Source organism: Papio anubis, chromosome 6 (genome assembly GCF_008728515.1).
Source record: "Papio anubis isolate 15944 chromosome 6, Panubis1.0, whole genome shotgun sequence".
Taxonomy (NCBI): domain Eukaryota; kingdom Metazoa; phylum Chordata; class Mammalia; order Primates; family Cercopithecidae; genus Papio; species Papio anubis.
Genome location: NC_044981.1, coordinates 62056560 through 62073400, shown reverse-complemented (window position 1 = coordinate 62073400; position 16841 = coordinate 62056560).

Sequence of the window (16841 nt, the reverse complement as noted above, 5' to 3'; positions counted from 1 at the left end):
CTAATACATTGTAATGGTATGCAACATGGCAGTAACTCAGAAACTTTGTATTTTTTATTTCAAAAACACAAGCCTATTTATTGCTCTTTTTTGGCCTCAGTGTATTTAAAACTGAACTTATAAAATAATTTAGTACAGAACAATCAAAGTAGAGCTCCAGGTCTAAGACATTTGTTATATTGCTAGTAGCTTCCCACTAAGTAGAATGGAAAAAAGAGAAAATAAACGATTTTAATATTTAAGTGACGATGTGTGTGGCATAAGTTAAGCATTTAATGTTACTTTAGAGATATTTGACATATATCTCAGGTGAACTTATCCAGATTTGTTTACTGCTATTTGAATTCATTTGTCCATTTATCACCTATTGAACAATTTTTGACACCATAGTGCTGAAGAATCTGTTAAACATGGAATCAAAGAATAAGCTACATTTCTTATCTGTTAATATTCAGTAATGAGAAAACCAAGAAATCCTCTAAATCATTGTCTATAAAACGGACAAAACATAACAGAAATTACTTCCATAATATTCAAAGATGATGGGGTTTCCCTAAAGGGTTTCGATTAATTACATGCTTTGCATTTGGTTACCTTGTATTTGACTATGCATGTGACTTATTTAATATAGCATAAAAAGTACACAATGAAAATACTAATAATTAATGTTAATTAAAAGTGTATGTGCTTATTTTATATGTATTATCACTAATATTTAAATCACCTTTTCATGATGGATAATGTCATAAATATTTAATATCCCCATTCTTCAAACAGTGTTCAAATTAAGCAAATTCCCAGATCATGTATACACTTTACTGCTCGAGACAGCATTTAAACATAAGCCTAACCACAGGCCTATATTCTTTCCATTATCCCATACAGCTTCTAGGATGATTAAGAGTGTTTGTCTGTTTGTGTGTATGTACACATAAGCAATAATATGTTTTAATTAACTCCTTGCAGATTGTATGAAAGAATAGTTTAAAGAAAGCAAAATATCGATTTGTGATATATTCTATTCCTTTCAATATAAATCTAGAGTTAAGTCACGTTACAGAGTCATCAAAATAGAATGAAAAATATTAAAATTATTTTATATTTATTGGTTATTTTTTCATTTGTTATAAAATATAACTTTTTCTAGTTAATAAGCAAGATTTGTTGATGACTGTAAACTGCCATTTTATAATTGATGTTAAATGATAAACAATTTTAAATATATAATAAACATTTATGCTACCACCAATGATATGTAATTGACTCTGTATTCATATTTCATCTCTCAATATAAAGTCATATGCATATGCTTTATTCTCTTTCATCCTTTTAAACTTACTTTTAAATTATATTTTTTCTATTAGAATTATTTATCAAAATTTTGCTAATGTGTTTAATCAACTTCAAGAAGATATTAGAAATGCCAAAATAATGGTTCATCTTTCAAGATCAATGGAGAGCAAGTTGATATGGTAGATGTTCCCAATGAAGATATACATCCCAAACTATATGACCATAAAAAGCAAAGCTCAACAGAGACTCAATATGTTAACAGTTATCTTATTTACAGACATTAAGGCAAGATCACAGTAATGGAGGTTCCAGCCACTATCTTTCTCTTCAATTACTGTGATAGGCCCATCATGGCCTCTTTGGTGTTTATTGCAATCTCCAAGTAATCTCCAATCTCAGAATTTATGAATTTGCTACCCTTTATGACTGCAGAATTCTTATCCTAGATATCCACATAGTGTGGTTCTTCATTTACTTTAGCTTCCTGCTCACATTTGGAGAGAGATTTTCTCTACTATAAAATACCAACTCCCCTTATGGGCCCTAGTGTTCTCTACTCCCCCCAGTCTGTTTTATTTTATTCATAGCACATGTAACTATAGGACATATAATATGTCTATATTTTTATTTTGTTATTCCCTAGTTCCCCTACATTAAAGCAAGCTTTCAAAGCAGCTATTCCACTAATTTTTCACTGCTATATCCACTATCTAGAATAGTGGATATTTTACAGGTCAAAGCCATATGAGTGTCTGTGTGTGTGTGTGTGTATATATTTTGCTTTTTGTGAACACATAGTTCATATATATATATATATATGAACTATGTGTTCACAAAAAGCAAAATCGTTCATGTATTATAATTAAGTATTATTTACAAGAATACCTAATTTAGGAGAATTACAAAAAAAATTAAACAGTTGAAATAGGAGGAAAATATTAGGGTATGTATAGGTAATACATTCTTTAATTTAAAAAGATTATATACATGATATATTTATATTATCTATATATTATATATATATATATGAACAGAAAGATAGTGGCTTGAGCATTCATTATTGTGATCCTGCCTTAATGTCTATAAATAAGATGACTTTTAATACATTGAGTTTAATACATATATAAAATGTGTTAATTTCTACGCATTTGTGGATTTTCTCGTTTTTGAAAATTTGATGTAAATCTAGAGAATAAGAGTGTTTTTTATAGCAGGAAAACAAGCTATATCTTGAATAAATTTTTCTTTCTGATCACCCAAAATCAAATTGATATTTTTATTCTCTTTAAAACATCTTCCTAATTGCATCACCATTTTATTTGGTCAGACTAATTGTTTATTTTAGTGGTTATTGAGTAATATTAATTTAATACTGATTTGTATTAAATTAGTTTTAAACCTACTAATTTGTATAATTTAGGCATAAATTAACAGTGATTTACACAAGTTACGCTTTATTGATTTAGAATAGTAAAATTATGAATCATTTAACTTTAAAGATATAAATTTCTGATTCATTCGAATAATTATTTCATAATTATTTTCATATTTGAGAAAAAAAATTCTGCCTTAAATTAACAGTAATTTATCCTTTTCTAAGTTTTTAGATTTATATGGACAATGTATCCCATTTCATCTGGTTTACTTTTTCTATTTTCTAATACCAGGATGTTTGAACAAGGACAGGGTTTGAGTGCAAGTACAACTCAGATGACAGAATCCATGATATAAAAGAAGCATAATATCAAATTCAGCTCTTACGCTAATAACCACTGCAGAAGTTTCAAAATTCACAGCCAGGCCTTTCTTCCTCTGCTGAATTTCAGCAACAAAGATGTTAGGTTCTGATTTGATGATACTATAGTTCCAACAATTAAATATAATTGGTTGAAATTTATCCTATAGAAACATGTCATAATTTATAATAAAATGCCTCAATAATGTTTTCAGTTAACTTACAATTCTAAACTTGAATACCAAATACCAGAATAGCTTACCTAGAATACATTTAGAGTTTTGTAGTACTGAGTACTTACTTATTTGCACACATTTTTATATGTGAACATTGCTTGAGTAAATGATGTTTAATAACACCTAAGTCATTTTTTTCTCTGTAATGATAAAGTTATTTAAATATATAGATGTATCATTAGCAACCATATTGACACAGAGAGAAAGGAATTTAGTACACAATGGAGTACCCTGACTAGATAGGGCCAGCTATTTGGTAGAAAATGGTTTAGAGATTATAGTGAATAAAGCAAAGAATATGGGGCTCCAAAGGGAGAATAATTCAGAAATAAATGCCAAAAAGATTTTTCAGATACAGCATTTTTCATGTTTATTCCTTGTTTTAATGATTTGGGAAGTGAGGACATTATTAACAAACATAAGCAAAATAACCTCATTTTACTTTATTTCATAGCACTGAGGATGAAGCTTGAGTAATGACATACAACTTAAAGATTAGCTGAAATAAACAGAATCATCAAAATCATTGTGCAATTCAGCTGTGAGTAGAATTGGTTGTTATTTGTTATGTTAAGAGATACAATGGCATTTTGCAAATCTATTTATGGCTTCCGATTATCAAAGTCTATGACATGAACTTGAGTTCAAAGCCATTTCTTAATATAAATTTTAATCATTCCCTCCATTATGAGGTTTCAGTCATGGAAATAAAAAATTGCATCAAGAATAATTTTATATTATTAAAGAAAACAAATGCACTTTTTTAAACATTAACCAAGAGCATGACTTCAGAATTTGAAAAACAACATCAGAAAAGGTCACATTCACAAATGCATGCAATCCAAATATCTAAAAAATTGAAACGAAGAAGCAAGCCTTATTTAATACATATCAATTAGTTCAAATCATTAACAAATACACAGTATTCAGTATTCAGGTTTTGTTTTGTTTTGTTTTGTTTTGTATGAGATGGAGTCTCATTCTGTCGCCCAGGCTGGAGTGCCATGGCATGATCTCGGCTCACTGCAACCTCCGCCTCCTAGGTTCAATCCTCCTGCCTCAGCCTCCTGAGTAGCTGGGACTACAGGCACCCATCACCATGCCTGGCTAATTTTTTGTGTTTTTAGTAGAGACGGGGTTTCACCGTGCTAGCCAGGATGGTCTCGATCTCCTGGCCTGATGATCCACCTGCCTCGGCCTCCCAAAGTGCTGGGATTATGTGTGTGAGCCAGTGCACATGGCCAGTATTCCGTTTTAATGCTGCTTCCTGTACACAGCACAGTCCAATATTCCCTAGACAAAATTGTGTGCTGCACAATGTATTACAATAGCTCTCCACAAAAGCGTTTTCCAATTCAAATTATACTGCATGTCGACATATACTTTGTTGAGTCCCACAGAAGTAGTAGAAAGGACAAAAGGGTAGAGAGGCTGTAATTTCATCATTAAATGATTGATTGAAGAGGTGGCCAGTTCCAGATCACAAGTCATTTGCATGACAAGTATTAGGGTTAAAGATGTGAAAAATCTACATGAGATTCCAAAAGACAGTATTCAGTATTCGTGGAGACTTGAATACTGCTTATTTTAATCTGCATTTAAAAGCCTGCCTGATTCACAGCATATTTTTTTTCTCAAAAAAAAAAAAAAAAGAAAAGTATAAATCTTACATTAGCTCCATTATTGTAAGACAATTTTAATATATCTACTTTTATGTAGATTTTGTAAGATTTTATGTAGATTTGTATCTTGGTCACATATGCATTATTTTATAAATAATTAAAATTTGTGCATCAAGTGTTTTTACTAGATGTGTGGGGTATAAGGGGTACCATATGGATAATTTTTTTTTTTTTTTTTTTTTTGAGACGGAGTCTCGCTCTGTCACCCAGGCTGGAGTGCAGTGGCCAGATCTCAGCTCACTGCAAGCTCCGCCTCCCGGGTTCACGCCATTCTCCTGCCTCAGCCTCCCGAGTAGCTGGGACTACAGGCGCCTGCCACCTCGCCCGGCTAAGTTTTTGTATTTTTAGTAGAGACGGGGTTTCACTGTGTTAGCCAGGATGGTCTCGATCTCCTGACCTCGTGATCTGCCCGTCTCGGCCTCCCAAAGTGCTGGGATTACAGGCTTGAGCCACCGCGCCCAGCCGATAATATTTAACTTTAAAGAGAGATGCATTTAATATTTAAGGAAATTTTATCAGAGGCATTTTGCATATACAATTTATAAGAGACCTTAGGATCCGAGTAGGGAACAGTAAGACAACTCAGAAATTAACAACATATAACCACCTCTAAAACTAGGAAGGAAAGCCAATGGGAAGTGCTATTAGAATTGGAGCACAATGGCTGGCATTACTCAGCAGAACTGTAAGGTTGGGAGTCTGGTGACAGCTAGTTTTATGGAGGAGATTCATTCACTGACACAGATGCTGCCCACATATACAGGGGACAATATTGCATTCCATTCTTCCACTGGTTCTTCCCATCAGTAAAATCTAGCTGGAAGTCAGCTGTTAAGGCCACTTGGGAAATATCCCTATGGCAGTCAACCTAGCTGCAGTAAAGACTAGGACACAGGATTGGCAAAGAAAAAATTCTCGGCCATGCAGGTTCAGGAAAGGCACTCTAATCCTCTTGTTCTACCTTGAGTGCATTTTAATTTTTTGGCATGTTTGACTCAAAAAAAAAAAAAAAAAAAAAAAGGCTTTACATTTCAGCCTAATATGAGACATCTACACTTGAATAAAGAAATGGTCTCTTTCCTTCTACCCAGGAAGTATCTCAAAGACATATCCATTTCGAGTTTAATTTTTCCAGGTGAAATAACCATCTGCTATAGCTTCTCATGATATATCAATGACCTATGAACTAAATGTTAAATGAACCTAATCAATACTCCATTCAAAGTAGTGGAGAAAGGCCGGGCGCGGTGGCTCAAGCCTGTAATCCCAGCACTTTGGGAGGCCGAGACGGGTGGATCACGAGGTCAGGAGATCGAGACCATCCTGGCTAACACGGTGAAACCCCGTCTCTACTAAAAAATACAAAAAACTAGCCGGGCAAGTTGGCGGGCACCTGTAGTCCCAGCTACTCGGGAGGCTGAGGCAGGAGAATGGCGTAAACCCGGGAGGCGGAGCTTGCAGTGAGCTGAGATCCGGCCACTGCACTCCAGCCTGGGCAACAGAGCAAGACCCCGTCTCAAAAAAAATAAAAAAAAAAATCAAAGTAGTGGAGGAAAGGAAAAGGGGAAAAGAAATGTACATATTGTTGCTACAGAACTCATTTTTGAAACACAACACAAATTTGCATTTATTGTTTCCTGTTTAACCAAGTATATCATTTTTCTGTTGTCTTCAGTTGGAATATTAGCTCTTATTTATTTTGTTATTTTCCCTGATAAGACAACTTTATTCTTAAAACATCTGACATATTAGTAGTACTACATTTATTACATTATTCAAATATTTCAGTGATCTTTAATATAGGACCTGAACTCATGAAGTGGTACTAGAAATCGCCAGAGTTCCAAGCATTGTCTTACTTCCAAGTATTGTGTAGTAGCAACTAAAACTTTCCCCGATAATACATGCCTATCTATATCTATGTCTATCTCTATATCTATACCTATATCTATGATGACTGGAAGAATATTCGAGTATAAAGCCTCGAGAATACCAAAATATCCCCAAAGCAGTATCAAATCTATTTTAATAAGGTTGCTGTTGTTTCCCTGAGAGAAACATTCTTGTTTGAAAACTAAAACCTACGGAATTGCAGACCAAAGTTGCAGGGACAGGAAACCAAAAATCTCAAAGTACATTATTTGGTATAATGGTAGGATGAGGTCATTTTAACATTTATCTCTTGGTTCTCTAATCTATGTAATCTGGCCTATAGTAAAAACAGTACCTTAGATTTGTAATTGATGAAAAAAAAAATGAAGAAAAAATTACCAACCTCGCTGGGTATCGTTTGCCATTTGGCACTGTGACTGACCCTTCAGCTGGCCTGTTGAATTCCATTAGGCCAGCTTCTTCTATATCATGGGGTACATGGTATGCTCATATGATTACCCTTCTCCTGAATGCCCAGAATGAGCAGAAGCCAACAGTAAGCTAAACACTCAACATGGCACCATTACTCAGAAAGAATATCCAAATACCCAATGGCAGGTTAATTATAATACATCTGTCCATCACTGAGGGGTAGCAATCTGGCTTACTTGAAGAAATGCCACTTAAGATAGAAAAGTAGGAAAATAGATGTATTGATTTCTACATTCATTTTTCTTTCCAATGCTTGCTAAAGCCTTCTACTTGTCAAATTCAGTTAGAAATTATGAATCATTTATACACAGGACATCCTTAATCCATTATGCAACAAGTCTCACCAACATTTGTATTTGGAATTTGTGAGAGAACAGTAAAACAGCAGCAATCCAAACTGCACAGCTATTCTTCCATTCTTTTCATGGTTCAGATAAATGCTTTTCCTTTTTTCTACTTTTAGAAAATAACTACTTTATCAAGATATAATTCACACATCATAAAATTCACCCTTTCAAAGTCTATAATTCAGTGATTTTATATATGTTTACCAAGTTGGATGATCATCACCACTATCTAATTTTAGAGCATCTTTATCATCTAAAAAACCCTTTGTACCCACCAGTAATCACTCTCCATTTTCTCTCCCAACCTCAGGCAGCCAATAACCTACTTTCTATCTCTATGGATTTTCCTGTTCTGGATATCTCCCATTAATAAAATTATACAATATGTATGTATCATTTTATGATAGACTCCTTGTACTAAGCCTAATGTGTTCAAGGTTCACTCATGTAGTAGACACTTTGGTTGTTTTTATGTTTTGTTATTAATAATAATTCTGCTATAAATACTCATGGACACATTTTTTTGTGGGGACATACATTTTCCTTTGTCTTGGATATATGCATAAGAGTGAAAGTGATGGGTTGTTTAGTAACTCTATGTTTAACCATTTGAGAACCTGCCAAATTGTTTTCCAAAGCAGGTGTGTCATTTTATGACCCCATCAGCAATATATGAAGGTACCAAATTTTCCACAACCTTACCAATAGTTCTCAGTGTCTATCTTTTTACTTTTAAACATTCTAGTGAGTACAAGGTAGTATAACATTGCACCTTTAATTTGTATTTCACTAATGAGTAATAAGACAAAAGAAAAGATCTACTGATGTGCTTACTGAGCATTTACACATTTTCATTGATTAAATGTCTATTGAAATCCCATTTTAAAAATTGTTAAAGCTGAATTGTAGTTTTATGTTAGGTGGCAAGGAGATCTTTCCATACATAGAAAACAAATATTTTATCAGATATACATTTTGCAAATATTTTCCCATTCAGAGGGTTGTTTCACTTTCTTGATAGTACACCTGAAACACAAATTTTTTAATTTTGATAAAGTTAATTGTATCCATTTTTTTCTTTTATTGCTTGTACTTTTGATACTATGTAAAATAAGCCACTACCTCATCCAGTATTACAAAGATTTACCTAATTTTATTCTTACAGTTTTACAGTTTTTGTTTTTATGTTTAGGTATGTGACCCATTCAGAGATAATTTTCTATATGGTGTGGGGTAAGAATACAACTTCTTTGACTTGCATGTGGATAACCACGTATTCTACTGCCGTTTGTTAAAATGGCTACCCCTTTCTCCATCAAATTTTCTTGGTATTTAGACAAAATGAATTATTATTATTATTATAAAGATAAGCATTTAGTTCTAAACAGTTAAATATACTATTGATGTCTATATTTACTCTTCTGCCAGTGCCTCACTGTCTTGATTACTGCAGCTTTTTTGTGTGTTTTGAAACTGATGATTATGGCCTCTGCAAATTTATTTACCTAAGATTGTTTTGGGTATACTAGGCCCCTTGCATAAGTCTTTTAGGATCAGCTTGCTAGGTCTGCAGGGATTATGTTTAATCTGTGGATAATTCTGAGAAGTATTGCCATTGCCATCTTAACAAAGTTAAGTCTTTATCCACAAACAAAGGATGTTTTTCCATTTATTTTGGTTTTCTTAAATTACTTCCCATTATGTTTTGTAGTCTTTTTTTCATGTTAATACAGCATGTTTATTTTCTTTTTTCATTAGTCTTTATTATGATGTATTTAAATACATGTGTTTAAAAGGTCAATCTAAAGCATGCCTCTTTACAGAAGCATATTATTTCACAGAGAAGTGAAAGTGCAGGCTTGTTACATAGGGAGACTTGTGTCATGGGGGGTTGTTGTACAGATTATTTCCTTTCTAGGTATTAAGGCTAGTACCATTTTTAATTTTTCCTGATCCTCACCCTCCGAAAGGTTCCAGTGTGTGTTGTTTCCCTCTCTGTGTCCATGTGTTCTCATCATTTAGCTCCCACTTATAAGTGAGAACATGCAGTATTTGGTTTTCTGTTCCTATGGTCACTAAGGATCATGGCCTCCAGCTACATCCAAACTCCTCCTAAGGACATGATTTCATTCTTGTTTATGGGTGCATGGTATTTCATGGTGTATATGTACTGCATTTTCTTTATCCAGTCAATTGTTGATAGGCATTTATGTTGATTCCATGTGTTTGCTATTGTGTATAGTGCTTCAATGAATATTCACATGCATGTGTCTTTATAACAGAATGATTTATATTCCTTTGGGTATATACCAGTAGTGGAATTGTTGTTCTTTTAAAAAATGTTTTAAGTACGTAATAGTTGTACATTTTTATGGGATACATGTGTTATTTTGATACAAAATCATGGTGTGTACTGATCAAATCAAGGCAAGTGGGATATCCATCACCTCACACACATTATTTCTTTATATTTGGAGCATTCCAAACATGATCCTCTAGTTCTTTTTGAAATATACATATAATTATTTTTAGCGATAATCACAACAAGGTGCTACTGAACACTAGGTCTTATTTCTACTAACTTCTTTTTGGTACCCAGTAACCATCCTCTCTTCCCCTCACTGCCCCCCTTTACCCTTCTGATACTCTGGTAACCATCATTCTACTTTCCACCTTCATGAGATAAATTTTTTTAACTCCCACATCTGAGTGAAAACACACAATATTTATCTATCTGGCCTTGGCTTATTTCAGTTGACAGTGTTCTCCAGTTCCATCTATACTGTTGCAAATGTCAGGATTTTATTCTTTTTTTATGGCTGAACAGCATTCTACTGCATATATGTATCACTTTTTTTTTTTGTCCATTCATGCAGTGATGGATAATTAGGTTGATTCCATATTTTAGCTATTGTAAATAGTGCTACAATAGATGGAAATGCAGATATGTCTTCAATATGCTGATTTTCTTTATTTTGCATTTATATCCAAGAGTGAGATTGCCAGATCATATGGTAATTCTATTTTTAGTTTTTAGAGGAATTTCTGTATTGCTTTCCATATTGTCTGTACTAATTTACTTTTTCACAGTATACAAGCATTCTGTTTACTCTGAGTCCTCATTAGCACCCATTATTTTTTGTCTTGTAGACAAAAGACATTTTAATAGTAGTAAGATAGTATTATTTGTAGTTTTAATTTGCATTTCCCTGATAATTAGTGATGTTGAGCATTTTTTCACATACTTTTTGGCCATTTGTATGCCTTCTTTTGAGCTATGTCTACTCAGATCGTTCATACTTTTTAAATTGGATGGTGATGATGATTATAATTAACTGCTATTCAGTTGTTTGACCTCCTTATATATTCTGGTTATTTTTATTTTTATTTTTTTGAGACTGAGTCTGGCTCTGTCGCCCAGGCTGGAGTGCAGTGGCTGTCTCCGCTCGCTGCAAGCTCCGCCTCCCGGGTTCACGCCATTCTCTCGCCTCAGCCTCTCCAGTGGCTGAGACTACAGGCCTACAGGCGCCGCCACCACACCCGGCTAAGTTTTTGTGTTTTTAGTAGAGAAGGGGATTCACCATGTTATCCAGGATGTTCTCCATCTCCTGACCTCGTGATCCACCCGCCTCGGCCTCCCAAAGTGCTGGGATTACATGCATGAGCCACCGCGCCCGGCCTATATTCTGGTTATTAATAGCTTGTCATTAATATTCAGACTTGAATAGTTTGTGTACAAATCTTTAACATTTTTACTCTAAAAGATTCTACGTATTTTATTCTCTTTGATTATAAAAATGAAAATGTTTTCTTAAATTCATTTTCAGAATTTTATTTGTTGTATGTAGATATGCAGCTTTTGTGTGTGTATTCACTATTCCTAATCTGGATACATTTAATTTATTTTTCTTCAATATTTGCCTTCTCTATAACTTCCACTACAGTGCTGTAGAAATTAGAGGAATGGACGTATTTGTCTTTTTTCCTGATTTTAGGGAAAATTTTTTCATATTTTATTATTAAATATGATATTAGCAGCAGAATTTTTTTGGTCAATGGCCTTTATCAGTTTGAAGATACTCTCTTTCGTTACTAGGTTTCTGAGTGTTTTTTCAGTTATGATTGTTGAATGTTTTCAAGTGCTTCTGATATACCTATTAAAATTGTCATGTAGTTTTTGTCTTTTCTTCTACTTACATGGTGTTTTTCATTGATTACTTTTCAAATATTATACAACAATGCATTCCTGGAGAAACTCACTGGGTCATGTTATTAAATATTTTGAGATTTGGCTTGCTAATATTTGTTGAGAATATTTCCTTCTATATTCATAAGGAATATTGGTCAGTAGTTATATCTTCTTGCAATATATTTACCTTGGTTTAATATCAGAGTAATAATGACCTAAAGGTTTGTTGCATGATTTTGTCTTTGCTTCTGTTTTTTGGAAGAGTTCATTATTTGTATTAATTATTTTAAACACTTGATATAATCACCAGTGGGGCTAAGTCTATGCTACATGTTTATTGTTGTAGTTTTGTTTCTGTTTTGGTGAAAAATTTTTAATTACAATTAACTCTCTACATGTTATAGAACTATTCAGATTTTGGATTTCTTGTTGAGTCAAATTTAAAAGATTACATAGTTCTATGAATTTGTTCATTTTATCTAGTTTTTCATAGTATTTATTTTTATTATTTTTAGTTCTGTAAGATTATTAGTGATGCACTCTCATCTATTTCTGAATATAATAGTTTGGGTATTCTTTCTATTCTTGAGTAGTCTAAATAATGAAAACTAAAAACATAAATAAATAAATTGTCTATTTTGATAACCTTTTTTCAAAAACAAACTTTGATTTTGTTGATTTTCTCGATTATATTTCCATCCTGTTTTCTATTTATTTGCACTCTAGTCTTTATACTGTATGCCTGCTGCTTTTTTTTTTTTTTTGGAATGTTGATTGCTCCTGTTTTTTTAGTCTCTTAGTGTAACATGTTGCATTGTTAATTTGAGATCTTTCTCATTTTTTCTTGTGAACACATGTAACTATACATTTCCCTCTGAATACTGCTTTTGCTACATTCCATAAATGGTATGTTATATTTACATTTTCAGTGATATAAAAGTTTTTCTATTTTTAATTGTATTTCATGTTTGACTCATTTGTTATTGAAGAGTGACTGCTTTTATTTTCATGAATATCCTTTTCAATTATTTTATTATTTTTTTCAGAAAAAGTAATTTGTATGAATTCAATTCTTTAAATTTGTTGAAGTTTGACTTGTGAACTAACATATAATCGCCTTTGTAAAGTGTTCACTGTGTGTGTTTATGTGTGTGTGTATGTATGTGTTTGTGTGTGTGTATATATATATAAATATATATATATTTGGGGGTTACTTCTACCCCAAAACAGCAGAATGATCTATACCTGTCTACTCAGTTTAGTTGATTTATACTATTGTTCATGCTTTCTATTTTCAAGCTGGTATTCTATGTATTACTAAAAGTAGAGTATTTAAGTCTGCAACTATCATGGTAAAATTATTAATTTCTTTTTTAAACTATGTTAGTTTTTCTTCATGTATTTTGGAGCTCTATTTTTTGGTATATATATGTTTATAATTATATTTATTTCCGATGTATTTACAGTTTCATTATTACAAATATGCATATATTTGTGTTTACTATTAATATATTGTATCTTTTTCTATTATTTAGCTTTCAGTTTATTTGTGCATTTCAATAAATACCTTTGAGCTCATCTTAATTCAATGAATAACAATGTTAATTGAGATTCTTGGATTTGTTGATTCATTTTTTAAATGAAATTAGGAAAGTTTTCAAACATCACCACTCAAATATTTTTTCTGTACCTTTCTCTTTCTACTCTGTTTCTGGAATTCTCACTGCTCATATGTTGGTATAGTTGGTGGTGTTCCCACAGGTCTTTGAGATTCTGTTTATATTTTATCATTGTTTCTTTTCTACCTCAGACTTGGTAATCTTATTTGATCTACCATTAAGTTTATTGATTATTTTGTCTGTGAAATCTATGCTGTTCAATTCCTCCAGGGACTTTTTAAATTTTTTTAATAATAAATTTTATTTAATATAATTTTAGTTTTATTTATGTACTCCAGCACTTATATTTTTTACTTTTTATATGTAATTCTCTCCATTTTGATATTGTATACTTGATGATAAGTCATTTTCATATTTTCATTACTTTTAGATGGTTTCCTTGGATTTAAAAAAAAAATTTGTAATAACCAATTAAAGTATTTTTACTAAAAATTCCAAAATCTTAAGGGCTTATTCAACAATGTTTTGTATTTACTGCTTTTATTCTTTAGGTATTAGTTATACTTTCTTATTTCTTTGCATAGTCATAACTATTGATTTCAACTGTTGCTTAAAAACTAGATGTTATATCTAATATAATGAGGTCTATATAAAAATCCAACTCCATTTCTCCACTAGATTTTGTTCGTGGTAGTGTTTGTTGTTGATTTGGCTTTTTTTTTTTTTTTAATTGACTTTCTGTAGTAATTTTGTAATTTTTTTTCATCTGACACTATGATATTTTTTGCTTGACAAGTGTTAGCTTAGAGGTTAGGTCATTATTGAACAAAAATTTTCTTAAATATCTTAAATCAGTAAGCTTCCCCAAACCTTCCAAAAGATGTCTAGGGGTGTGTGTGTGTGTGTGTGTGTGTGTGTGTGTGTGTGTCTGTGTTGAAGCATTCTTTCATGCTCCAGCACTTTATGACTCTTCATTAACTTTCACTGACTACTTTTTCAGAAGCTCATGGTCATATCTGAAAGACTCTTGCCTTCTCAAGTCTTTCCTCATCGTGTACATAGCTCTACACATATGAATTACTTTCAAGATCTAGTGATATTTTTCAAGCTCTTCAAAGTTTCTTATGAACATCATATTTTTGATATTATTTTGTTTGCATTTTTTTTCTTTTGCTAGACAGTCTCTTGTTTGTCCCAACTTGTATTGCCTCCACATGCATCATACTTTTTCATTTTTTTTTTTTTTAACCTTAAGTTCTAGGATACATGTGCACAATGTGCAGGTTTGTTACGTAGGTATACATGTGCCATGTTGATTTGCTGCATCCATCAACTCGTCATTTACATTAGGTATTCTCCAAAAGATATCCTTCCCCTATCACCCCACACCATGACAGGTCCCAGGGTGTGATGTTCCCCGCACTGTGTCCATGTGTTCTTGTTGTTCAACTGCCATCTATGAGTGAGAACATGTGGTGTTTGGTTTTCTGTCCTTGTGATAGTTTGCTTAGAATTATGGTTTCCAGCTTTATCCATGTGCCTGGAAAGGACATGAACTCACCCTTTGTTATGACTGCATAGTATTCCATGGTGTATATGTGCCACATTTTCTTAATCCAGTCTATCACTGATGGATATTTGGGTTGGTTCCAAGTTTTTGCTATTGTGAATAGTGCCACAATAAATATACTTGTGCATGTGTCCTTATGGTAGCATGATTTATAATCGTTTGGGTATATACCCAGTAATGGGATCACTGGGTCAGATATTATTCTAGTTCTAGAAACTTGAGTAATCTCCACACTGTCTTCCACAATAGTTGAACAAATTTACACTCCCACCAATGGTTTAAAAGCTTTCCTATTTCTTCACATCCTCTCCAGCATCTGTTGTTTCCTGACTTTTTAATGATCACCATTCTGACTGGTATGAGATAGTATCTAATTGTGGTTTTGATTTGCATTTCTCTGATGACCAGTGGTAATAAGCATTTTTTCATATATCTGTTGGCTGCTAAAATGTCTTCTTTTGAGAAGTGTCTGTTCATATCCTTTGCCCACTTTTTGATGGGGTTGTTTTATTTTTTCTTGTAAATTTGTTTAAGTTATTTGTAGATTCTAGATATTAGCCCTTTGTCAGATGGGTAGATTGCAAAGATTTTTCAGTCATTAAGTCTTTGCCCATGTCTGTGTTCTGAATGGTATTGCCTAGGTTTTTTTCTATGGTTTTTATGGTGTTAGGTCTTACATTTAAGTCTTTAATCCATCTTGAGTTAATTTTTGTATACAGTGCAAAAAAGGGATCCAGTTTCAGCTTTCTATATATGGCTAGCCAGTTTTCCCAGAACCATTTATTAAATGGGGAATATTTTCCCCATTGCTTGTTTTTGTCAGGTTTGACCAATGAGAACAAAGACACAACATACCAGAATCTCTGGGACACATTTAAAGCAGTGTGTAGAGGGAAATTTATAGCATTAAGTACCCACAAGAAAAAGCAGGAAAGAGCTAAAATTGACACCCTAACATCACAACTAAAAGAACTAGAGAAGCAAGATCAAACACATTCAAAAGCTAGCAGAAGGCAAGAAATAACTAAGATCAGAGCAGAACTGAAGGAGATAGAGACACAAATAACCCATCAAAAATTAATGATTCCAGGAGCCAGTTTTTTGAAAAGATCAACAAAATAGGTAGACCACTAGCAAGACTAATAAAGAAGAAAAGAGAGAAGAATCAAATAGATGCAATAAAAAATGATAAAGGAGATATCACTACTGATCCCACGGAAATACAAACTACCATCAGAGAATACTATAAACACCTCTATGCAAATAAACTAGAAAATCTAGAAGAAATGGATAATTTCCTGGATACATACACCCTCCCAAGACTAAAACAGGAAGAAGTTGAATCTCTGAATAGACCAATAACAGGTTCTGAAATTGAGGCAATAATTAATAGCCTAACAACCAAAAAAAGTCCAGGACCAGATGGATTCACAGCCAAATTCTACCAGAGGTACGAAGAGGAGTTGGTACCATTCCTTTGGAAACTATTTTAATCAATAGAAAAAGAGGGAATCCTCCCTAACTAATTTTATGAGGCCAGCATCATTCTGATACAAATGCCTGGTAGAGACACAACAAAAAAAGAGAATTTTAGGCCAATATCCTTGATGAACATCGATGCAAAAATCCTCAATAAAATACTGGCGAACCTAATCCAGCAGCGAATCTAAAAGCTTATCCACCACAATCAAGTCAGCTTCATCCCTGAGATGCAACGCTGGTTTAACATTCACAAATAAATAAATGTAATCCATCACAGAAACAGAACCAACAACAAAAACCACATGATTATGTCAATAGATGCAG